This window comes from Stegodyphus dumicola, chromosome 5 (genome assembly GCF_044657685.1).
Source record: "Stegodyphus dumicola isolate Sdum_Otavi_A_Nest chromosome 5, ASM4465768v1".
Classification (NCBI taxonomy): domain Eukaryota; kingdom Metazoa; phylum Arthropoda; class Arachnida; order Araneae; family Eresidae; genus Stegodyphus; species Stegodyphus dumicola.
Window position 1 is genome coordinate 122,939,875 of NC_140772.1, and position 25,934 is coordinate 122,965,808.

A 25,934-nucleotide genomic window follows, 5' to 3' on the forward strand; every position below is an offset into this window, starting at 1 on the left:
CACCCGTTTAACTGCCGAACGGCTGCAGATATATTCATAAAATTGTGTCTAGGCTATGTGCTACTTGATGAGACAGCTTACACCTGGTGCCTACTTGATGAGCTAGCTTACAGAGCCACCTGGTGAACAATGGCAGAGTTAGCCTCTCTATCTTAAAAGCAATATGAAATGGGGAGAAAAAGTGAATTACAAAACTGTAGAGCATTGTCGATACGAATATACACCTTATGAATATGAATGCTAAAGACAGAACACTGAAAACGCACATTTGTTTCTTCGCTATTTCCAAAACTGTGACGTCACAAAACTTGAACAAAAGGAGAAAAGATTATTTTTCGGATGAAAAACATGGCCATATCGTGGCACAGCGATGTCGCATGTAATTCACAGTCGAGTGGAGTCTGGTTCAAAACCCATGGGGTGCATCCTTATACTGATTGTCTTTACAAACAGAGATGATAACATACAGATCACGCACAATCGTGTCGCAAAACACATCAATTCAATGCAACTTGAGCTTGGTATGTGAATTTGTGCATTGCAAATAGTGTACGAAACGCCACGCCGTTTCACCTGAGCTATAAAAGAGATATGTCCTCATGCTTGTATGTTGAAGTTCATTATCATGGAGCAATTTTCAAAAAATGATTATTGAGAATCTACTTACATGAATGTGAGCACAAGGAATGATCAGCAATGCAGTTGCATCGGCAATGTTTTCTTGCAGGCCTGCATTCTTCATAAAAAACTATCCTACAGGTTGTGAAACGTTTAAAGGAGATAGGCTGCATGACTAGCTGACTTCGAACTGGCAGACCAGCAAAGGTAGGGCGGGAAGTGCAACTTGAAGATGTCTTATCATACGGCCTCACATATCCAAACAGTAGCACAAGCGAGATAAGTGAAAACTGTGGTCTTTCAAAAAGTTACTTTGGGAAAATCCTAAATGAATCAGGTGCTCATCCATACTGACCAACACCTATTCAGGTATTACTGGGGAATGCCTAGAGATGTTTCACATAATGCAACTTCGTCATGAACCTGATAAATGTCCAGCCAAAATTCTTGGCAGGTTTAGTGTGGACGGATGAGGCATGCTTTTCGCGAAATGAAATATACAATAGGCAGAACACCCATTACTGGGCACTGGAAAAATCCATCATGTTCTGTCAACGTTTGACATCAAATACAGTTTTCAATTAATGTTTGGTGGGGACTTAGAACAGGCTAATTGGCTCAATATTTTACCATGATATGCTAATGGCCTCACAATAGTGAGAACTTCTGTAAGACATACCAGATTTTGCTGAGAACCTGCCGTTGCTTCAACTCCCGAATGGTTGGTTCACCCATGACGTTGAAAGTGAACCAGTACCTGATGGAGGAATCTGGAAAAAAAATAATCGGGTACAGGGGTTTCGAACAGTGCCCCCCCCCACGTTCACCTCAGACTCCAATGGAGTTTTTCCTGTGTGGATACCTCAAACAACAGGTGTGTGTGACCCTTCCACAAGCACTGCAACGACATATTACAGATGCTTGTGCAAAAGTGTCACCCGCTATGCTACAACATGCAACATGAAGTTCTAACAAGGTCCAGATGTGCATTTTAGGTGAAGTTTAAAACATCAAAAACAAAGATAGCTGGTGATAACTAGTTGTCTTTTTCTTTCTAAGATTGTTTCATGACGTCACAGTTTCGAAAACTGTGAATAAACAAATGCACATTTAAAACATTCTGTTCTTAATATTCATGTCCACGAGGTGTCTTTTTGTACTAAATCGATGATGCTCTAGAACTTTGTAATTCACTTTTTCTTCCTATCTCATACCGTTTTTGAGATAGATACGCTGTTTTCCACCAGGTGGTGCTGAAAATTATCTCACGTAATAGTGCATAGCCACTTTACTATACCTGGACACCACTGACTATAGCCGTAGCCGTTCAGAAGTTAAACGGGTGGTAGTGCACTTTAGTGGACACCCTGTATATTTTAATATTCCAAAATTCCAACTTTTATTTTTAAACCTGAAAATATTACTTTAAATGAATAACCTCAATAATTATCATTCTAAACATTTAAAGGTACTTCCTGATTACCCAAAACCCTACCGAAAATTCTCAAACTCATCGGTGACTAGATAGCAATAATGCATTAGTGAATTTGGAGAGAAATCTTTGTTTGGGTATCCTTATGTGGAGCACAAATGCTTCTCCACATTCTTGTTTTACATAGAAAAATTAATTTCTCAGAGGAAATTACACCAACTGATATTTGTGTTTGGAATACTACCAGTTTTCTTTATAGAATATCTTTGTTGTACATTCCACTGTCCAACAATACATAGAGCAAGTAATTATCGTAAATTAGATATAGGAATATTCAAACAAATTCTAACACTTTTCTATCAATTTTTCACTTCATATGTCTATAAAATTTGGTTACTTAAAAAGTACAACTTCAAAAAATATGAATTTTTGCATTCTCGGTTATTGGCCACACTACCATATTTCTGAAGAACTGCAATACTTTCTTTTTCATCAGCCCTAAAACATCTTATTTTCTTAATTTTTCAATGATGTAAGTACAATATTTAGCTTATGGAAACAGACGAAAATAATTACACAAACTTAGCTAATAAAAGCTGTTTAAATGTTATGTTTCAAAAGCACATTCAAAAAGCTGTGCCACTGAGGGATAAAAGATTTATACTAGCCCTTTATTCAAAATTATAATACCGTTGCATTTTTCTCTTCACGTATCTTTATATGGATTTGAGTGAATAAGATCACAGCACTTGATGAAAAATAGAAACACAATTTATTGGCCAGTATTATTCAAGACAGCTTCAAAATAATGCTTTTTACAGTCATCGAAGATCTACTACAAACATGCTGGAAGAATCAGCGACACAGCCTTCAGGTTATCTGGCTATAACAGTGGAGACAGCTTCACAGTAAAACACCAGAGTACAGCTCCTGATTCTGCTCGGTCGTTCTCGGTAGTCTACATACTCTCGAGACTCTCCACACTACAACTTGCGATGCACTCGACAATACACAAAAGCACACCTCCCGACTCCTTGGTTCAGTGATTGCCGGAGCTCAACACACTCAAAGATCAAATTTGGCGATGTTCTAACTCAGAATTCCCAAAGAGGCTCTCTCGATGCACTCGACAACCAACTCAGCACTAGATTTGGAGACACTCGCTCAATGAATTGACTAGAACTCTGTGCGAACTGACTCTCCACATACCAGCAGAGTTTATATAGCTTTTGGCTTGTGTTCGAGAACATTCTGGGCTAAACCAGTAAGAATTCGTTTCAGAAGGTTCTCCATCTGTCTATGGCATATAGTCAATTTTGTCGCCAAATGTGGAAATCCTGTCTTCCCTTGCCTTTTTTTGGCAACCCTAAGACTACTTTGCAGAGCAGCTATCTTACTGAGGCTGGGCATTTCGTACCAATACATTGTAAAAAGTTTGAATAATTTTACATTCAAAGAAATACTCACATTTTATTGCACTTTTAACATTTCAAAAAGAAATAAAAAGATATTCCTTTGCCATCTTCTTAAGATACACTTATTAGTTTATCCAACTAGCAGATTTTCCCATTGCAAAAGAACAGGAAATTTGCTGCTTTTTGCAAATTCATATCAAAATTGCACCATTTAAAAAGATAAAATGAAGTAAAGATATTAATATTAATATTAATATATATATATACAATAATATATATTAAAATTAAGCCAGAAAACATTAAAGAAACTACTTACCGACTGTACAGAATGAGATTCAAGGTACTTAGCAGCCCGCTGCTCTTCCTCTGTCAACTTCTGCTCAGCATATTGCATATAGTTTTGAACACCATTTGCTTCTAAATACTGTGGAGCTTTAACCCTATAGAAAGCTTCTGTTGCATCAATGTACGCCTTTTCAAAATGATCTGAATACATCTGCAACTATGTACAAGAATAAGCACATGCTGTTAGTTCTAAATTGAAACTAAAATATTAAACATAAAATTTATTGATTTTATCTTCAAATACTAGATATAGTTATTTACATCTTCAGTACCTTCAAATAAGAAAAATCAAGGATAGGGAAATTTCACCTTCCTTAGCATGTGATTTCATGGTTGAATCCTGGCGACGGAATTGTTCTAATAAATACATAAATGCTCTACAAGTGGCACTTGTATTAAAATATAGTGAATGATAATTCATTACCACTTGGATTTTACATTTGAGTTTCCAACTTTTAAGTTGCCCTTTAGTGAGGGTAAAATGTAAAGGACTTTTCCCTTTCCTTACCATGTACCTTCATGGTTTAATGGGAAGCATGTCTGGCTGGAAGTAACTGGAAGGTTCAAAGTTTGAATTCCAGCAACAGCATTGCTCATTTTTCTTGTTTCTTGCTTAGATAAATATCTAATAGCTCTGCAAGATACCAATCAATTTCGAGGTGCAAGCAACAATAAAATAATTTAGGCTATAACTACAAGCAAGTGCGTGGTGGAACACCAGCATAAGTGGATGGAACAACAGAATATTACCACCAGGTTGTACAGGTATTTCCACTACATTAACTCTGTTTATGTAGATTTCTGCAGTTCTGCTCTAATTTTGAGGGAGGTCACCCTGGAAGATGGCCCGAGGGTCTGCCACCTCCTTTCCACAGCACTGACCACTCGAGAGAAGAGGCTATAACTACAATAGCAATTTTATCCTGGAGGAAGAAGACAAACTTTGTGGGGCAAGCAAAGAATAAGACGTGAAAGTTCACAAAATCCCTATATTAGCAGATTTACAGAAAATTTCATGATGGAAGATAATAATGTTTGGGGAAGGGAGAGAATCTGCTAGAATTGCAGCAGCAACGTTGTAACTAGTACATGACAAAATAAGCATTATTAGATTAAATTTACATTTATAAACCAATCAAATTCTATGAACACATTCAATAAGTTTATTTTTGATCAAGATTATGATCTGACTAGATTGTGTTTTTTAATATTATATCAGATATATGCAGTTTTTTTTTTTCCCACTTAAGTAGAACACTTTAAAAAAGAAAAGAAAAAGCATCATTTGGCATCAAAATTGTTTATTGGCACTGATAGCAACAGAAGGCAACTTTATGTAACTTCAGCTGGTTAATTCAAAGTTTAATCTTGGAGTTTGGATCTTGGAGTCAGATTAGTTTGCAGTACATTTTTTGGATATTTTAAAAGAAAATGGCATAAAAATATAATGACATATTTAAATATTATGTAGTAATTATAACAAAATTTAAAAAATCATATATAAAATCTAAAATTTATGGATTTATTTGCATTTACAGAAAAATTTGATAGTTGTGAAGCCTCAGAAAATTCCTTAATGCTTGGATTTTTGATTATTTTGCACTGCATTTTTGCAAAATTCTAATGGAAAATTACACATAAAAAAAAAAGAAGAAGAAGAAGAAAAAGAAGGAAATATTTTGAAATTTGCCAAAAAAAACTGACAGTTTTAAAATTTTAAAAATTCCTTAAAATTCGTGAAAATTTGTGTCATGATTAAGTTAATACCCTCATTAAAACCACAGCAAACGCAACTTTTTTCTCAACACTACTGTATGTAAGATAGTATAAATTGTCTTTACTGATACATAATTTCTTATAATCATGTCTATTACAACTATTACTTAATCTTACTACATGTGAATTTGCAAACTGACATCATACAAACTTCTTTTCAATCATTTTTAATAGTAAATGTCTATTCTATGTTTGAAATAGCAAGAAGAAAATACAAATACATACTACTTTCATTTGTTCCATTTCTTTTGATGTCAGTCTTCTCCTTGTACGTGCTTTCCTAAGCACAATCTCACAGTAATTCGAAAAATATTCAGGATAATGAGACTGTGAACGTGTTTTGCTGCCAGCCCTATACACAAGAAAACATTAATACTCAAAATCAGATCTGTAAGAATTTTTCAAAAATTACTAAAATTGCTTTAAAAGTTGCACTTTGATAGTTTATGTTACAGAGTAAAATAACCAATTTAAGAAATTTACATGAAAACAGAAATAATCTTACCCATTTTGTTTTGCAGTTATTCCTAAACTGAAAATGGATGAATCATTGATAACTTGCTTAAAGGCCTGTGAAGGAAAAATTAAAAATATTAAACAAACAGGGGAGCATTATAATTCAAAATCTGCCTGTTAATATCAAAAAGTAATAAATCTTTCTACTACAGCAAATAGAATAATGGAATTCAATAAGTATCTAATGCAATAATAAAAACCACAATTAAATGCATCACACAGTCCAGTAAATCAAGTCAGAAAGCTTAGAACTTTCTGACTAGGTTTATAAAGTGAGGCATACAAATTTTAAATTAAAAAGAAAAAGATTATGACACAATATTTATATAAACACATAAGAATAATAGTAAATTATCAAATTCAATTAAGTTTGCTCTAAAAAGATTGTTTTCTTCTTCCACTATAGAACAGAATTCTATTGTAACATGTGAAAGTTCTGAGTTTATATTCTTTTGCTATTTTATTCACTTTAGCTAATATCAAAAACCAATTTTGAATTTGATTTGAAAATCAAAGTTATTAACATTTCTAATAAAGTCAAACTCAAAATTTAAACACACAATTCCCCCCCCCTTTCAGAGTAAAGTTTTATAGATAATTCCACAGTTAAAGGTGAGTATCTTTTATCTAAGCATTAATTCCTTTCTGTCATGTAATTCAATTAACTTGATTGAATGAGTTTAGATTCTTACTTAAATTCAGTTGTCTTATTAAATTAGTTTTGTTTGCCACTGAATTTCATATGCATATATACACATGGCTTTAAATATTTGTTAAGCTAGAAGAATTTTGTTTTTAAATAAATAAATGATTTAAAAAAAAAAAAGCAAAGTCAATCTTTCAGTTTTATAAACTGTATATGTACTTGTTATATGCCTTAAAATGAAAAATAATTTTTGCAAACAAAGTTATATAATAATTTTAATCTTCAAAATATGGGGAAGGGGGAAAAAATTTTTTCCATGCTCTCAAAAAATTCAATTTTCTAGACATTGTTGCTTATTAATATCAGACAGATGAAAAATTACCTTAGCTATCAGTTATCAAGCTCAAGATGTTTGCCTAAAACATCATAATAGAAGTACCTAGATATGAGACAGATGGGAAATTTCTCATCTGCCACTTAAATTGAATGTACCTTGAGCATCTCATCACTACTTCAAAGAAAATAAAATTTAAGTGATTTTTATGAATTCTGTTGACTGTTTCTTAAGAACGAAGAATAGTTTCTTATCTTTCATTTTCCGTAGATTTTAGGTAAAGTTCTGTCCAGTTAAAGACTGCTATGAATCATAACTGTCAATGACAGCCATTGAGATTTAGAAATAGTTGCATGTACACTTTGCTATTTTTCCATAAAATTCTGACTTTTGGATTTCAGCAATTTTAATTCTGCTTGCAATAATTTATGTTAAATAAGTATTACTGCTACTAATCGGAATTTTTAACATGACAAATTTTTTTAATAATTTCAACTAATTTAAGCATAGCACCAGAAACTAATACAGTACAAAGTCTGAAATCCTGACGTCCATTATCCGGAATGATCTAAAATCCAGACCTCAAAAGCCACAAAAACTTTTTTGGGGGGGTATATTTTTTTTTACACATGTGCATTTGATTTTTCCTTCCATAATAAAACACGTGGAGATTTTCATTTAAAAATTTCGATTCTTAAATTCATTTAGGCACTAAATAAAATAACTTGTTATGGAAAAACAATCATGTAAGCATAAATTTGTGAGATTAATAATTTGGATCTGTAGCTGTCTGCTTGGCATACATCTCAAACCGAAACACTCATTTATTTTATATCCATGATGTCGACCTGGCAAGTCATTATTTATTATATTTTGCTTTCTTCACTGCATGTTTATCAATACATGACAGCTTCAGTAATAACTTATGCAATAATATTTAAACTTTTTTTTTATATTAGTAATTGAATAACAAGAGTATGGCAACCTTTTACGCTTAGCAATGATTATAGATTTTTAAATGCTTTAATAAATGTTGACAAGGCAAATTCAACAAAAATTTCTTTTCATATTCTAAAAATAGATTTTGTTAATGAAACTCATAGGCCAAAAGATTACATTTAGTGCTATTTTAATTAAGAATAACTGATATGTTATTCACCATAAACCCAGAAGCGGCGGCAGAATTTAGGGAAGACGAAATTTTTAGAATTTGAGGAAGCACCGAGCAGGAAAATTAAGGGATGAGAAGTTTTTTATGATTTAGAATGGATGCAAAGTTAAAGTGCGGTGAAAATTTAGAACTTGGGAAGGCACTTTGTAGCAGAATTTAAGACCCGTAGAGACTGCATTATGTGATTTTAGCGGCGGCCCTAGATAAAGCATTAAGCTACGAACTTTAAAGACATTCAGGTACAGTAGACTCCCGATTATCCGCGCCTACCGCACATTTTTTTTTTTTTAAAAAAACAAGCGTAAAGCAAACAAAATAAAAATTTTCACAAAACTGAGCGAAACGGTAAATTTGCTAACATCGTGCTTATTTATTGCAAAAATATCCCAGGCCTTCTCGGAACCTTACCCTCGGCCCCTATGATGAGTAAGTGATTACTCACGCTTGCAGTGCCCGCTCCACCGCCCTTTCTCGTCTTAATCTTACTGACACGTTCACTTCCTTTCACTCGCCATTGTTAGTTTAAGCCTAATAGTGTTTGTGAACCGGTCCGAGTTAAATTTCTTATCTTTTTATTGTATTCAGTGCTTGTGCTTTTTGGTTTTGTGTTTTTGTTACTCATTTAAAATGTCAGGAAAATGAAAGAAGGTTGTGTTGACGATAGCGCCAAAACTAGAATTAATTTCCAAAGTAGCAAACAGCGCTACAAGGTAGCATATGGAATTGGATTACAGAATCGCGGAAACAACAGTGCGTGACATTCTAAAGCAAAAAGACAAACTGGTGAACTTTGCATCAATGTCGGATAGTGCTTCCGCAAAGAAAACGCGAAAAAGTGTGAAAGGTTCTACCTTTGATGAGCTAGACACGGCATTGACAGAGTGGTTAGCTGAAGTACGAAAACAGGGTACTCCTGTAAATGGTCCTATCATTGCGGCGAAGGCAAAAACCTTTTTTGAGTTGTTAGGCCTGAAAGGAAATTTTGATGCATCTTTTGGCTAGTTGACTCGTTTTAAGCAGCGACATGGAATTCGAGAAATTGGACTTCATTGGGAGAAACTTAGTGGTGACCAACAAGCAGCCGACGATTTCCACCATGAATTTGAAGAATTTGTATTAAAAAAAAGAGCTATCTTTTGATCAAATTTAAAATGCCAACGAATCGGGACTTTTGTCGACAAATCGGGAATCGCACTTTAGCATTTGAAAATGAAAGTAAAGCGGCGGGTTATAAAAGCAGCAAAGCATAGGATCACTATCATGTCTTGCAGTAAGGCTACCGGTGGACATAAACTTAAGACTTGTTGTCATTGGAAAGTTTAAAAAAAAAAAAAAAAAAAAAAGAGATCTTTCAAAGGCACAAGGATAGAAAATTTACCCATTGTTTACTTTAACCAAAAAAAGGAATGGATGGACCGAAACATTTTTCAAGAATGGTTCGAAAACATCTTTTTTCTTCAAGTGCAAAACATCTTAAATCGAAAAGCCTGCCTGAAAAAGCTGTGCTATTGATCGACAACACACCTTCTCAGTCAGCAACAAGCATGTTAAGTCTTCTGATGGACAAATTTTTGCAAAGTTTCTCCCCCCCCCCCCAAACATTACTGAGCTAACCCAACCCATGGAACAAGTAGTCATTGCAACAATGAAGAGAACATACAGAACCAAGCTGCTAATGACCAAAATTGAAGAAGGTTATCTGAAAGAGTTTTGGAAACACTACACAATCTTCGACAGCATCTACGATATTGCATCTGCATACAACTCAGTGAAACCGTCAACCCTCATAACATTATGGAGAAAACTCATGCCTAATGTTGAAGCCAACAACAACCTAACCCCTTTGAGTTGTAAAGAAGAGAAGGAAGCTATAGAGACGCCCACAGCAACTTTTGCCGATATGGTGAAAACAGTTCCGAGTGGTGAGAACGTTGATGCTGAAAGCATTAACGAGTGGTTGGAGTGTGACGTCAACGAACCTGACTTTGAACGCTTGACAGATGACGAAATTGTGAAGAAAGCAAGGGGAGAGACCGAGAATGAAGGACAGTGAAGTGAAGATGAAGAAGATACTGTGCATATGCAGAAGACTCATGAAGTGGCTTTGCACAAGTCTACAGATTACTGAGCTATTTGGAAGAACAAGACGACACGGAGTTGGCCGAGAAACTTATGCTACGAAAAATGCAATCTCGGATCAAGAGAAAATGCTTCCAAAGCACAAAGCAAACACAAATGACTGATTGTTTCAAAAAGGTTAGTTTTACAGTTATGCTTTTGTAATTACATAATACATTACAGTATTAAAACAGAACATATGTATTAATTTTTCTGTGTATCCTTGACGCCTCTCGTAAGTATACAAAACACTTTTCTATTTTCATTAACAAAATGCATTTTAGGATAGTTTTGAGTGATATACTAAAATATTAAGCGTTAGTTAAACATTTCCCGCTGTTTATTTTACATTTTATTGTATATAAAACGATTTTTCAAAGTTGGAATGACTGTTTTTTCTTTTGCTATATCCGTTTTTAGCTTTTTTTCGGATTATCTGCGATTTTTGTTATCCGCGGCGGCCGCACCACCCAATTCCGCGGATAATCGGGAGTGTACTGTACAGCAAACCAAAGGTGAAATTTTCCAATTAACGGATTTTGTCAAGAAACGTGGAGAAGCGGTAAATGAAGATGATATAAAAGAAGTTTTTCATTGCAACGACAATGCCCCAATTATCAATCAATTAATGGACAGCGAAATCTGTAGTATGGTTCAAGATCCAGAAAATACCGCTTCCGATAGTGAAGAAAGTGACAGAGCGGTTATTGAAAATGAAAAAATTTCGATTTATAAGTTAGTTGGTATTCTCCACACAGCAATTACAGGACTTGAACAGTGGAACTTTGTAACTGAACAAGAAATTATGTCTGTTTATAGAATTAAAAAGAAAGTATGAGCACAAAAAAATAAAGCAACTTAAACAACTTACATTGAAAGAAAGGTTTAATAAAAAAAAAAAAACAAATAAATAGTAAGCTGCTTTTTTTTTAAAATTAATAAATTTTGATACTTTTTAGATCATAATTTCTCTTTATTTCATAAACTCAAATTTCATATTTTTAATTGTATAATTTCTACATGCCATCTTACTAAATTTTAACTGATGATCTAATATCCAGAAAAGTCCCAAATCCGGAACCGCTGAAGTCCTGACGAGTCCAGATTTCAGACTTTGTACTGTATAACTGCATTTAAATCAGGCAAGTGGACAAATGACTGTGGGAACTGCAACTGTAACTAAGATTATATAAAAGCGCCGTCTAGAATAGGGTGTGATCAGACGAAAAGTGAACAATCATGAGGATGGACGTGTACAAAATGTTTTACAACTATTCTTTTACTTTTATTTTCATTCTTATGTAAATAAATTCTAGTTTTAACTTCATGAATTGTAGTCATGTTTATCATCAAGTCTTCCCTACATAACAGATAATGTAACTGAGTGCAATTTTTTGGTCCATTTCTAATCTTCCGTGCCTTTTCAAACATAAACTTCACCACTATAGTCATAATTTTATCTCATTTTGTGCTTTTAGAGAGATCTGAACTAAAACAAAAAAGACAAAGAAACAAAAAAATTTATATACCTAATCATAACTATATACCATATGGTAAATTTTTTAATTATAACATAATATGTGTAATACCTTATCTCTTGATGCTGTGAACCTAGAGTCATCATTAAATGCTTCTTTGACTAGTTTACTAAATCTTATAAATAATTCTATTGCCTGGGCAACATATTTTTCACAGTCCTAGAAAAGACAGTAAACATAAAAACAAATCAATAAATGATAAAATAAAAAGCATTTGTTATATTAAAAGAAAAAGATGAATTTTGTTTAATGACTCAATTTTATGTACTCGCAGATATAATAACACAATTGCAAAAATTTATATTCTCAAAAAACAAAGGAAACAATTTTCATATTGTTTCTTTCTTTAGAATAGCATATTTGTTTAGAAAACCTACAGAAACATTTGTTAGAAAACCAACAGAAAGAATTTTTTTGAGTATTCATAATTTCAATCCTTAGATTATTTAAAATTTCAATGCCTTAATATAATTTATTATTACTCAGGCATGTCTCTTGATACAGCTATTATCTACATATACTTTGTTAAATCATCATGCATCTTCTAATATAACATACCAGTAGTTCTAAGACACATTAGTGATTTTCAGTTCTAATAACAGAGAAAAAGGATATGATTCAAAGAAAATACAATGAATGAAATCAAATGTTTAAATATGTTTAGAAAACTGTTTTTTAATGAGAGTTTGATCTATTTGCAATTTTAAATTCCTATTTAAATTAATAATTTGAAAAATATACAATTATAAGATCCATCAATTCTAATCTGTTTTTAGTAATGTTTATACAATCGTTAACAAAAGTTGAATCTTAGATTTAAAGAAAAAAAGTATAAATTATTACTGGGAAAAGCATACCTAACTGTTAAATTAAGTTTGCTGAATTAAAACTTTGCTTGAAATTGTTTCCAAAGTTATACATATGATACATTGATAATCTTGACTCGACTGGCTTACAGCTATTCACAGCCTCATATCAATGCTCAAAAGGGTGAATAACCACTTCTGGCACCTTTCTTATACAGTTAGCTGAACAACTGTTCCACCAAATGAGCATATCAACTTAGTATAGTGAGCAAGAGGAATTAAAGCCTCTAAATAAGATGAAAACTGAAAGTTGGAAAATATTGCTAAGCTGCGTGTAAAAAAAAAAAAAAAAAAAAAAAAAAAAAAAAAAAAAAAAAAATTGTTGATTTGTCAAGAAAACACATATACAGTAAAAGCTCAATTATCCAGCATTCAAATAATCAGAAAGTTTAATTAACGAGAATATTTTAAAATTTTAGTAAATTCATTGTTATTATTTACAAAAAATTAAATAAATGAGAGACTTTTACAGCCATCATGAAACACACAGGGACTATGACCCAGAATTTTTTTTAAAAATGTCTTCAAAATAGTGATATTTAGTCCAAATAATGGATAGATATGATATCACATTACAATCATAAGATCTTTGCCCTGTTTTTATGGAAATCCAATTAATTTTCAAAAAGCCTTTTTTTTTTCTTTTTGTAAAGAAGGATGTAAGTTAATAGTTGTTTATTTGTTTTTCTTTCACATTTTGAAGGAATGATTAAAATTTGGGACTTGCCCTAGATGAGCAAGCAGTGGGTTATAGAGGCAATGCTAAATTTTTTGCCACAGAGTACCTACCTAAATTTTAAAAATTCCACAGCCCTTAAATTCTATCGCCAGTGCTATTTCACTGTTTGTAATCATTTTGGTGCCAACCCTGGAGTAGCATTTATATTTATATTAAGTTATATGATCCTGCCAAAGTGTGTGTTAATGGGCACAATATGATATTTTATTTGAAAAAAAATGGTTAAACACTGGTGATACAACATGAAAAGTTTTGACAAGTAATTTAAGCTTTTTTAGATAGTATAGCCATAACTCGTATCCTGCGATTAACTAATTTAATAAAGAGTAACCAGTTCTTTCAAATTTTGGCCAGAATGATTAGCAGAAATTTGGCAGGATCTCCACCAACTTTCATGGTCTATGGCAGCGGTTCTCAACCTTTTGACTAACGTGTACCATCTAAACAAAAACTGAAAACCTTTAGTACCATCATTACAAAGTACTACTACATCACCACTCTTGAACAAAGCTCAGATCGCATAAATTTACAAGTGTTAGAGAAAAGACTCAGTCAAGATGTTGGGGTTTTAATTTTTGAATTCAATAGTTAAAAATACTTCGCTTCTTTACCACCAATTTTTCTCTTGTGTACCACCCAGAGATTTCACTGTCAGATAAGATGTATTACTTTTACATGGTTAAGGCCTATGACTATAGATCACCTTTTATGTCTGAAATGCATTTTTATTCTTTAAATATTCATGACGTTTAGATAGGCTTTTGATTCAAGCTGATAATAAGCAAGATGGCAGTTTTCATAATTTTATAACAGATATCTTCCCCACATTCATTTAGCTTTTCTACCATGTTTACTTTTATACCTTCAATTATCCCAAATTTTCCCTTACTATTCATTTCCTGAGTTTTCCAGATTGTCGAGTTTTTACTGCAATTATATTATTACTTATCACTTTGGGAAAAAATGCTGAATATACAATGTATTTTGGTTTTGAATAGAACACATTACGGAAAAATCATTTATACCATGCACAGAAAAGCAAAAAATACATATCCAAAGACAGACATACAGTACATGAAAATATAAATACATAAGCAATACTTTAATAAATCCAAGAAAAGCAAATATTATATAACCATTCATTGAGATGCAAACTAGATTTTTTTCCCTAGTAAGGCCACTGCCAGTTTTAGAATGCCTAAAGCAGGTTTGATCTTTCTTATTATTAACTGTGTTTTCAATCCAAGAGATATGACTGTTCACTGTTGGATTTCTAAACTGACAAATAAATAAATGTATGTATAGATTTAAAAATACAGTGATTTATATAAAAAAATATCTTCATAACAGCAGATATCTTCTCTGAGACTGCAATGGTGGTGACTCCAATACATGGTAAATAAGTCACAGCTAGTAGGGTTTTTTACTTATTAATGTGCTGGTCATTTCTGGAAAAATTTTTGTGAGTTTTGCAACCAGTATTACAGTTCCCACTCTGCTGCCATTTTGTAATTAAAATAAAATGAATTTACATTTCATGACATGTTGCAGGCAGTGGAATTGGAATACCTGGAAATATTTGCATCCATTTCTGCTTGTCTGACTGCTCTGTCTGCAGCTCTGTTTCTAACTATACAGTGGGAAGCTACTATAGTGGGGGATTGTAGATATATACAGTTTTTGCATTTTCTTGATAAGAGGATAGCTGCATTTCTTTTATAGGTGGCAGACTAGACATGTAATTAAAGTATATGCAAGTTTTTATGCATCTTGGTACTTATATGAGTCATTGCTACACATATAGTCACCAATTCTGTCTGAAATACAGTTTCTATTACTTTGTCTGCACATTCAAGTACTAGTTTCAAACTTATTTTGAAGAATACAGTATCTACTTTTCACTCATCTGTGTACAGTTTAAAAAACGTATTTTCCAAAATGCCATGGAAGTTGGTGAAAATTGTTAAATGTCATCAACTTAGTGACAAAAATTAGCACTAAGGCCAAGTAAAAGGAATTTTGCTGTATCTCCAGTTCTACAAGAGATATCCTTAATACTGCCACATCAATTGATTTAGAAGTTAAATTGCTACAAAATAATACATAAATTTAAAGACTAACACATAAAGCAGCCACAAATCCTAGATTAAAAAAAAACATAATAAAAAAGCATAAAATTACCTTACAAAAGGCATAAAATAAATAAATACAAATAAGCAACAACACAAAAATATGTAAAACCAAATTATAAACACATAAATACAAATAGCTATATAAATTACAATGACATACACTATTGTAAATCTGTATACAAAGAAAGACAATGATTTACAATACTCTCATATTTTTTAACAACTCCAATACCTGTTAAATGTTTTTTAGTTCACAAAAAAAAATTTAAACAGAGATGACTGTGACTATAGCCATTGGGGATCACAGCTCTCAAACATACAAAAATTTATTAGTTTCAAATAGTTAATTTATACCAAATATATTTTCATTAGGTAGTTTGGTTCCTTATATTTGTGCAGAGTTAGGTAGGCCTGAAACTACTAAAAATTTGGAATATTTAAGGAATTATGTAAGTTAATATACAAGGTGAGACCAAAAAGTGACTCACCCCTCCTTTCAAAAATGAGAACAGCCGATGACCTGACACATGCACATTACGATATTTGGTACGCAACGTTGAAGTTCAGGGTCATTTGAAATTCAGAGTCAGTCAAGTTTCTTGTTTCCTGTTTGTTTGTGCAGTCACTTAAACCTGAAAAGTGTTAGTGCATTGCACAATTTACCAGAAAACAATAATGAAATTCTGTTTTAAAATGGGTAAAATTGCTACATGAACCTTGGAAATGCTTCGAAGTGTGTATAGTGAAGACACTTTATCTCACAAGATAGTATTTCAGTGGTTCAAACTTTTCCGTGAAGGCTGTGAAAGCATGGAGGATGAAATCGCAGTGGAAGACCAATGATGAGCAGACTGACAGCAAATGTTGAAAGAGTTAGGAAGTTATTGCTGCAAGATCGCAGTTTGTCCATCCGAATAATGGCAAACAAACTGAATCTTCCTCATGAAATCTTCTGAACAATATTGATGCAGGATTTGGGTAAACAAAAACTTTGTGCGACGTTTGTCCCTCATTACTTAAGCGATGAACAAAAACAGCGGCGATTGGACTCCTGTGGCGACTTGATCAATGCAGAAGATAAAGATGACACATTTTTACAATCAATCGTCACAAGAGATGAAACGTGGTGTTTTGTGTATGATCCAAACATGAAACGCCAAAGCATGGAATGGTGCACTCCCTTATCGCCGAAATCAAGAAAGTTTCACTCCAAAAAATCAAAGGTTAAGACAATGTTGATTACCTTTTTCAAAGCACAGGGAATTATCAATAAAGAATACATACTGGAAGGTCAAACAGTTAAAGGTGAATTTTATTGAAATGTTATGAAGCACCTCCTGGCTCACATTCGTTGTGTTCGGCCCCATCTCCCTGCATCAAGCAAGTGGTTTCTGTTGCATGATAGTGCACGCCCTCATACTGCAATGTGTGTTAGATGGTTCCTCGTGCAGCAAAAGGTTACGGAGTTATTTCACCCTCCTTATTCCCCTGATCTTGTGCCAGCAGACTTTTTTCTCTTTCCATGACTGAAATTGGCACTAAAGGGACACCGATTTTCAAGCATCTCAGACATTCAAGCTGCTGTTACCAAGGAACTTAACACAGTCTCAAAGGACTAAACTATAAAGTTTCTAGATAGTTTCTAGAAACTATAAAGTTTCCAGAACTTGTATGAACATTGTCAGAAGTGTATTGTAGACAGCGAGAACTAGATCCCGCCACCTACAATACACTTCTGACAATATGCAAATATATAATATTTTACATGTAATGGTATTTATATGTAAATATATAATATTCTGGTATTTATATGCAAATATATAATACAGTTATTACTATGACATCAGTCACCTTACTTTTTGGTCTCACCTCGTGTAATTCCATAGCTCACTCAATAATAATAAACATTCTTACTTATACATATATATACACATACACATGTGTGTGTATATATAGTATATATATATATCATGTACAAAAAGGATAGAGAATGGCCTTATCAACACAAAAAACTCAAGGCAGTGACCCAAACAAGTTTGAGAAACACTAACTTAGAGCATAAAATATGATAAATCAATCATGACTAATGCATGGATAAATCAATCATGACTAATGCATGGATAAATAAATTTAACTGATTTTCAGCCTCCTTATCTATCTATTTTCCTACATACAAATTAATCTTTTTTTTTCTTTTGTTTTTTAAATTCTGATTTACATATATTATTTCTAGCTTAGATAAATGTAACTTGAAATCCTTTCCCAAAGAACTGATCCAAACAGCTTTCGATGCAAAATATTGGAGGTTTCCTCAGATGGCCAACAGAAGTAGGAAAATTGCCAGTGTTTGGTGTGGGATATAATAATTGGTCTTATTACATTATCCCTATTTCTTCCCCCAAAGAATTGACATGCAGGGATTTTCACACCAAATCCACAGTTTCTAGGAATTAGGGATGGGTTGTTTCTTTGTTTAGCACTAGATTAATGTAATTTGATAACTTCCTATTTCTTTAGCAATTCTGAAGGAAATTTCAAATACTGCCATTATTTTGACTGAAAAGCACTGTAAAAGGTATCATCATTAAAGACTCTGAAAAAAAATGTAAGTTAAGTAAAATATTTCATCCCATCAGTAAAAGATATAGAATACAATACTATAGCTAGAAACTAATATCTGAATTAACTAATTTCAAAAAGAATATTGGAACAGGAACTTCTCTCCCAAAATTTCCATAACTCTTTTCACTTAATTAATCATATAAATTATGAGTCAAATTCCATACGAATGAGCTTAACATCATCAAATATTAATACATAATGCAATTAATTACACAACATAAATACCTGAGTAATAATGGGTGCAGCAGCCTTCATTTCAGCTAAACCTTCACTAATAATATAATGCTCTAAATCTCTTAGCATAGGACTAATACCATCTGAAGCTTTGTCCATCAATTTGAACATCAACTGAAGCTCTGAAATGCAATTCCGTTTTAAATTAAAAACTACAGAATAAACAATGAAATTGGAAGAAAGAAAAACATCCACAAAATTTTCATTCTTTAAAACTAAAGAATTTAAAAAACTAAATAATAATGTAAATTAAAGAGTAATATTAAAAACTAAAGATTAATGTATTATATTTTTACAAACAACAGCCCTTTTCTAAAAAATAATTTTCAACTCACTTGTCTGCTATCAAAATTACGATAACAGTTAACTAATAAGCTTTTACCTACATGCAGATAATAAAGTTTTAAAATTCATGTTAAGTAAGTCTTGTTAAACTTACTTAACATGAATTTTAAAACTAAATTTTAAACTAAGTAAGTTTAACAAGACTTACTTTCTGCCTCATGATTTTTTATCATTGCTGGACATTCTGCTAAAATAACTTCTTGAAATGTTGTAACAAGCAAATCTACAATGCATCTGGTAAACTAGCAATAAAGAAACATTTATTAATTCTGCATTTAAAATAAAACTGGATAACAGACAGATTAAATATGTATTAAAAGAACAAAATAAGCTACATAGGAAGACTAGTTAATGAATAAAACTCTTCAAATTCTGCTGCTATAGAAACAAATTCTATTATTATAAAAATAAAACTGCATGATATACTGATGTAGCAATCAGTTTTGTTTTTCAACATTAACTCCACTCACATCAAAGCTCATTCCATCAGTGCATAAAAGTCCCAATACTTACTGCATCAAAATTTTTTTGCATTATGTTGCAATCATATAAAGATTTCTTGCTCAGTGTCTGCATCATCCACAAAACATGCACTGCCAAAGTGAGCTTTGAGGAAACTAAAGTGAAACTCACTTGCAAACATCAGTCCATAATGTCAGAATATGATTTAACACTCACAATCAATCCTATCTTTAGAAATGTAAAAAAGAGGCTTCACAACCATAGCTAACCTAATATATATTTAGTACTTTGACATAAATCAATACCTTTTGGTAAACACCAATAATGATACATGTGTCCTTTCCATGTAAGTGTTATGCCAGCTCTAGAAATTTTTTTGTATTTCCTAAGTTGCCCTGATTAGCGTAGTGGACAGTGACACTGTCTGCTGTACTGATGGGCATAGGTTCTAATTTTGGAGAAGGCACTGATGTTTGTCAGCGTCTATGTGGCGTGGAGAGCACTCAAAATACTGGCAAGCTGAAAGTAATCTTCAGTAGTTTGGTGGCAAAAGAAGAGTGGAAGACCTTTTGAAACCTTTGGGATGTGCTCCATCAAAATGGGGGTAGAAACGTACAGTTACTGCATTGGGATAATAACTGTATGACCAATAGTGAATGTATTTGTATTCTTCTAAAGACTGTTACTTTAGTCACTTTAAGGAAATATTTCCCTTTTTAACTAGCCTTATAATCATGGTAACAACTACTGCAAAGACTGCCGAGTTCGCTAATTTTCTAAAATTCCCTAATCCTTTATATACAATGAAGACAACATAAATTAAAATCATGAATGAAGGAAGGTCCACTAAGATCTTGAAGTGCACATTTTAAAGAAACAGAGTTTAGAAACACATAAGTTTTCTCTTTCTTTTCCTTTCCTGCTTAATATGCTCTCTCTTCTTGAAGGCGAGGGTTTAATACAGGATAAAGATGGCTTCTTTTGTTTACCATTTAATGTCAACTTCAAATTAATTAAATACTAGCACTTATCTAGATAATTTTTACTGCATTTCATATCATGTATTTACTAGATTTATAGAGATACTAATCAAAAGCAATCCATTATTTTCTGGCCCGTTCTATTTTGCTAAAAATTTACGAGTCTTCCAATGTTCCTAAAATGAAACTGCACGTAACAATGGTTGAATAATAGAAATAGTGTTAACAAAATTGTCATCAAAGTATTGGAATAAGAACTGGGAACTGGTTTGAAAGATGTCATTTGCCTTATTTAAACGACTTCATATGGAGAGACAGATAACCTGTGGTGTTAGAGTGATACAATTTTGTAATCTAATTGTCAGATAATATGTGTAGGAAATTAAAAATAATTAATCAATTAATTAAAAACTGATTAATTTGCTTATATCAAAAAGACATTTCATTGCCCCAAAATGCCAACTGATTGTTGGCAATGTGGTGTATTGGCAATTATGAGCTAATACAGAGACACTATAAATTCCTGTAACACAGGGTCCCCAACCTCTCTGTCCCTAAGAGAACATTCTACAATATCTGTTGGATGGTGGGCACCATTTATTTTTTCAAGGTGAATTATAGTTGGAAAGAGTTAATATTACATGCACGTAAAAAAAAAGATTGGTTGCATTTTGTTTTGTGCTGGTATCAGGGTTGCCACTCAAACAGGAGAACGAAATTCCCTCCCTTTTTCAGGTTTTCCAGGAGTGTTTTTAAGAAAATTCCAGTCTATCCATGTAGTGTGCATTTGTTGTGCTAAAGGTAAATTAATTGTGGTGCCACTTGATAACACAAAAATTTGCTAACTGCATATGACTTATATACATATATATAAAGTATATTACCAAAACATTACTATTATGACTACAATAGGAGTTATTTTCCATTTTCCCCAATAACTTTCATTTACAAAAGAAATTAAATAAGTACAATGCATTCCATCTAAACCAAAACCAGAAATGAAATTCATTGATTTTTCAATGCAATGTATGAACTTTTAAACATAAGATTTTCTCCACCATTAATTGTAATAAAATTATGTCATGAATGATATTAAAAAGTATTATACATAAATTCTGGAATGGAAGTTATTGTTCACAAAATGGCAGTGCGGGGCCCATTTATATCTATCCTATTAAATAATATATAATTGGCAAACAATCACCTCAGTGATATTTCAACACTTGCTAAATTCTGAAAGGTTAAAAAAGCATTTTTTATGCAAAACTGTTAATATAAGCATACATAATATATGTTAAATGAAAAATATTTATTAGAATTAAAAATATGACATTTAATATATTTAAACAAAACACTAATAGAAAAAATACTAATGAAAAATAAGCACCAAATTAGATTTCTTGTTTTAACTTTGCAATTTGCAAGTCAATTGAAGAAACATCTCTGCTCAATTTTTGTTTTTTTGACTCCAAAATTTTAATCTGTGCCTTGTTCCTTTTGTCTAATAGTATTTTTTATGTTTATTATCACACAGTTTTTTGTCTTCGAGTGCTCGATGATATGCACCACGAGCAGATCTGGCATATCATAACATATAAGGAGTTACATTAATATTAATCACACCTCCATTTACATTTATAGCATCATAAACAGTTTGCACTGCTGTTAAAGAATTTTCCTGCAGATTTTTCACCAACATATCATTATTAACTGAAAATCCACTTTCTACTGTGGAATTGCCATGTGATAAAATTAGAACTAGTTTTACAACACTCCAAAGTTCTTTAAAATCTGAGTTATTAATCAAATCCTTATAAAAGTGATCAAGTCACATTGAAGCATAATTAGTAAAAGTGTCTTTCCAAACACCCTTACTTCTGAATAATAATTCTTTAAACTGCATTTTTGATTTATCTGAAACTGTGGAATTTATCCATTCACTTTCATATATTATATGCAATAACCTCTCCATCCTTTTCTCACATAAAAATTCATTAGACGTAATGAGCTTAGGATCTAATGAAGAAATGTATTTAACTAAGCTATATTTCAATGGGCTTCTTTCAAATATTTTTTATACCAGCTTAACCAAAAATGTTCTGCACCGAGTTCTGAATTCTCTTTTGTTAAGATCAGATACTCCACTTTTAGCTAAACTCGCACCAGCAGCAATACCCACATCTATATCTGCAACATTACAATAAATGTTTTCATCCAGAATATCTATATTTATCAGTTTTTCAGGAGCTTTTGCCTCTCGCAGTATATCTCTTTTGACAAATTTGGAGAGAAGATGACTTAGCATACTATGGAAAGTTGTATATAGAAAGGGGCACAAAGGATCAGCTGTCTGAAATGACTTTAGAAATGGATGTAAATTAACTCCTGCAACCGAAATAAAAAATGAGATTTTTGCCAAAAGTAGCTTATCTTTAACAGCTTCTCTCAGTCTTTTGAATGACACAGTTTTTGGTAGTTCGGATGATTCTACATATTTTTTGACATGATGAAAAATATCAATAGCTCTCTCAGCAACAGGTATGTTTTCACACCATTTTACTTCACAAAACTTCAACGGAAAAGTTGTACAGTTAGTGATGGCAATATAGTCTGCTTGCCAAGCAAGACTGTCTTTACATACTCTATGCATATTTTTAAATAATGCACTTAAATTCCAGTCAGTACCTTTATGGCCAGCTCTAAAGGCACCATGAACATGCAAACCACAGGACCCAATATGTAATACATGGCAGGCATCATTATTTGCTAAATTTTCTTTCAAATCTCTGAGGAATTTAAGATTGACATTTGGTCCATCCAATGATACTTGCAGCAATTTCTTTTTATCTAGCTCTGAGGTTCCCTCAAAGAAACTTCTCAGAAGGTCATTGGCAGATACATGTCCCCAAAAAATTGATGTGAGGTATCTTCATTCCTCGCACTGTCCCAAAATCTAACAAAAAGATCCATTTTGCCTCTCTGGACAATTCTATTTAATGCTTCATTGAAGCAAATTACAAATTCAGTGTTCTAAGATCAGAAATGAGCATCTTTTTGAAGTATGGAGCTAAACCAAATGACACTAAATATGACATTTTTGTATGTCCCAGGGTCATAGCTTTAGCTTTATTGCTGTCATCAAACACTTTCTGGAACAGAACAGCAGCAGCATTAAATGCATTATAAGAAACATCTGAAGAAACAAATTTCATAGCCCACAGTAATTCCGCAGCAAAAACTTTGTCCTCAGGTGTGAACGCGTTTAAATTTGATGATTCAGCAACTAGTGCCGAAGACTGCTGTGTTTCAGAACTGCTTTTATCTATGGAGAAATAGTTTTTTAAGTTTTCAGAGTTCATCTTCACAAAAATGATTTTCTTATGTTTTACACTGTTTATGTGGCTTGTAACTGCTTTCCTTCCCATGGTACTAAGCATGATATTTTGTTGGCAAAACGTGCATCTTGCCATGTTAGGAGCTAATTCGATAGGTTGCAACCATGGATTCCACTGAGGATTGAGACTAGAATCTGCCCAACCTGGATTAAAAAATGTCTTTTTTCAGATATTTTGCAGCTAAAAAAAGAAAGAAATCTATTTAATATTTTTAAATAAATTCAAGTATTTTATACTTATTTAGCAACACACATAAGTTAAAAATATGTGCACTAGATTTCGTAATGGTATGTTATCATACTGCCAGAATTAGTTTCACGAGTATGCCACAGAAAATTGCCTGAAATTTGAAAGTATTAACTAATAAGAAATAAATTTAGAAGGATGAAGCAACATTAAATGATATGAATAACATTTAAATAAATTAATTGAAGATTAAAAAGTGAATTACAATAATTAACGGTATTTTGCCAAATATAGTTATATTGAATGGTTAGTCAAGATAACTTGTTATTATTTTGTTTAATTTACTCCAAAATAACAAGGCATTTATAAAAAAAAAAAAAAATGTTTAAAAGATTTTGTTTTGTATGAGCTTGGAGGAAGGGCACAGCAAAATTGGAAATTTCAAGCAAAAGCAGGATTGATTACTGATTTTTACAACATGAAGTGTATAAAAAAAGAGGGGACAAACATTTTAATATTTACTGTTTGTTTCTGAATTCGGCAACAAGTTTTATCGTCGTTTATTTCTCAAAAATAAATTTTAAATGCGAATTATTTAAAAATCGAAACAACGGAAAACCGAATTCAGAACACACACACACACAAAACAAAACAAAACCAAAAAAAATGGGGGGAGAAGAATATTTTGCCAATTACAAAACAAAGTCAATTTTTTTAATGAAATTATGGCACAGCTTTAGTATAGCCCACCTGGAATTTTAAACAAAAAAAATATCACCAAGAGCGGCGATAAATGATATGATCTGGTAACCCATACTATTCGCCAAACGCAATGTAAACAAGAGGATGGAATTACGGTTACAGCTAATTTAGTAGTCAGTTACATTTATTCAATTTCAATACAAATTACCGACACATCCGTTTACTCAAAGTTTAATGCACGTGCCCTGTATTCTTACTTTTCCGGTATAGATTTCTCTTAAAATTTGTCTCACGCTGCGTTGCAGGAGGAAATACAACATTTTAAATTAGAATTCTACTAAAATTAATATCTAAATACACAATTCGTAACACTGTTATTGGCGATTGTTTAACGCTCAGATACCGTGAATACTATTTTGTATATATATTTTTGGCTACTTGAGGTGATATTTTTGCGTTTAGTTATTGCTTGCTCTAAAACTGCTGTTAGTGATGTTGTAATTAAATATCAGGAGATTATAAAGGAAAATTTAAGGTGGGAGTTTTCAAACAAGCGTAAAATTTTGGGAACAGATATTTTATGTATGAATTAACAATAGAGTATGAACTTTTTAGAAGATTTTTGATGGATTGTCGATTATTGAAGGATAACGTTTTCTGTGAAAAATGTAAGATACCATGCTGATTAGTTAGTCAGAAAAAGTCATCGAATGGTAGTATTTGCACGAAATGTACGGCTGAGAAATCAATTAGGCTAGGATCTTGATTCGCCTGTAGTAAGCTCAATTTTTCTAGAAACTTTTTTTTTTTTTCCCCCAACGCGAATCAATGGAGTTGCTTATGCGCGAATTTCTGCAATTCTCCGATTTCTTTTAAGTGAAAGAAGATTTCTTAGTATATGAGCAATGCAGAGTTTATTCAATTTCTGATTTTTAAGTAAAAAGAGATCGCTATATACATGGGCTAAGCCAAAGCGCTGCGCAATACCGAGGTTGTGCACGTGCCTAGTTTGTGCAATTCTAGGATGTTTTTTTAAGTGAAAATAGATCGATGTGTACATGGGCAGAGCCAATGTAGTGCGCAATGCCGAGGTTGTGCGCGATGCCTAGTTTGTGCAATTCTAGGAAGTTTTTTAAATGGAAATAGATCGATGTGTACATGGGCAGAGCCAATGTAGTGCGCAATGCCGAGGTTGTGCGCGGTGTCTAGTTTGTGCAGTTCTAGAATATTTTTTAAGTGAAAATAGATCGATGTGTACATGGGCAGAGCCAATGTAACGCGCAATGCCGAGGTTGTGCGCGATGCCTAGTTTGTGCAATTCTAGGAAGTTTTTTAAGTGGAAATAGATCGATGTGTACATGG

The 25,934-nt window shown here is 32.6% G+C and overlaps 2 pseudogenes; both read right to left on the reverse strand.

Moving 5' to 3' along the window:
* Nucleotides 1–20,678, reverse strand: part of LOC146997223 (cullin-5-like) — a 70,441-nt pseudogene extending 49,763 nt beyond the window's left edge.
* Nucleotides 20,679–21,676: 998 nt separating this feature from the next.
* LOC146997224 (uncharacterized) lies at nucleotides 21,677–25,278 on the reverse strand (annotated as a pseudogene).
* Nucleotides 25,279–25,934: the final 656 nt, after the last annotated feature.